The following is a 1558-nucleotide window of genomic DNA, read 5'->3' as shown; positions in this document are numbered from 1 at the left end:
CAGCAGCAAATAAAAACAAGCAGGGATTTTGATCCAGGGCTGGGAAGTGACCATGAGTGTGGTTGAGAATGACTAGGGGTTCGTGGGAGGGCCATGGTGTCTAGGTTGAATTGAGAATGAAAGCAAGACAGGAATGCACTGTCATATTGAGAGAATGGGCTTATGTTAGTCTAGTTGGAGAATGTACTTGGGAGAAGGTGTAGAGATCCTTTTCTGGGAAAAGAATAGTTTTGTCCTCAGGACAGTAGTTCAGCCACATGTTCTAGGTAGAGGCCTGTATAGGCAGGGTTCTAAATCTAAGGTTTCATGGTGGCATTTGCAAGAGATAAGGGTTAGCATTGCAAAATGCTTAGATAATGGCGTGGGAGAGTGCTTCTTGCTAGTGCTCCCAGGCATGTGTATCAAGGGTACACTCTGGATTACTTTTAGGTGAAGAAGCAAGAAAATGTACCCGTGGGCACATTCAGCACACAGTAAATGTGAGATGGAGGGAGGTAGGGAAGGAGAGAGAGAGGCTGTTCAGGAGGAAGTTTGGCAATGGGAAACTTACCAGCACAGAATTTTGCTTGAGTCATCAGCTTTCTCTCTGGTTTAATTTGCCTAACTAATATGATTTTCTACTTCTGATACTTTACATTTCTTCGTGTAGGTGTGCCTGGTTCTGTGAAAGTTTCATATCTGGCATTGTGAATTTACCAAAAGAGAAACTAATGGGTGATGATTCATGTCATTAAAATGTGCAGTAGCAGGGTTCCTTTGGACAGCTAGCTATCCAGGTGTGTATTTCAGTGAGTATGTTGTAGATTGTGGTTATCTTGAAAAATTGAGAGATGCAGAAAATCTTAATGCTGAGGCTTAGAAAGATTTTGACAATGGATTTGTAGTTTGCTTGTTCAGCCATTGAAGATAGAATTTGGGGGAGCTGGAGACAGAGCAGTGAATAAGACGAAGACTGCAATTATAGAGCTTCCATTCTAGTTGGGGGTGGGGGAGACAGAAAAAGAAATGGATGGGTACTGCACCTCAGCACCTCATGATAGGGCTAGGATGGGGAAGGAAGTACATGTACTAGCTCTGGGTCTGAGGAGGTAGGTAGCCCTGGGTAGGCAGGAGTGGCCATTTGTACCAGATAGATTGGCAGCTTCATGGAGTCTTGGGGTGGAGTTGGGGGAAGAACTAAGTAGAGAGGTCAGGATCAGCAAAGATGAGATAACAGGGCCCATTTAGAAGATCTGTCCACTGTGGTTGAGGACATGGACTGGAGGCTGGGGGTGGAGGCCAGATTTTATAAGCCTTGAATAATTTCAGCTTTTTTCTGTAGGTATGGTGAACCGTTGAAGGGGTTTAAACAAAAGAGTACTGTGAACCAACTTATTTTTCCCCAGAAGTGTAAACGTGTTGGATCAAATTAACGTTTGAAAAGGTGTTGGAAACAAATTAAGTGCAGATTGGCAGTGAATCTTTTCACAATGAAATTTGCAGGCTGATTTAATCTCTGTTACACAAGGAAGATGCAAGTATTTCTCTCAAAGACATGCTCTTCACAGACATAGCTCTC

The sequence above is a fragment of the Pteropus alecto genome, unplaced genomic scaffold (assembly GCF_000325575.1).
Source record: "Pteropus alecto unplaced genomic scaffold, ASM32557v1 scaffold280, whole genome shotgun sequence".
Classification (NCBI taxonomy): Eukaryota; Metazoa; Chordata; class Mammalia; order Chiroptera; family Pteropodidae; genus Pteropus; species Pteropus alecto.
Note: the sequence above shows the minus strand (reverse complement) of the source record.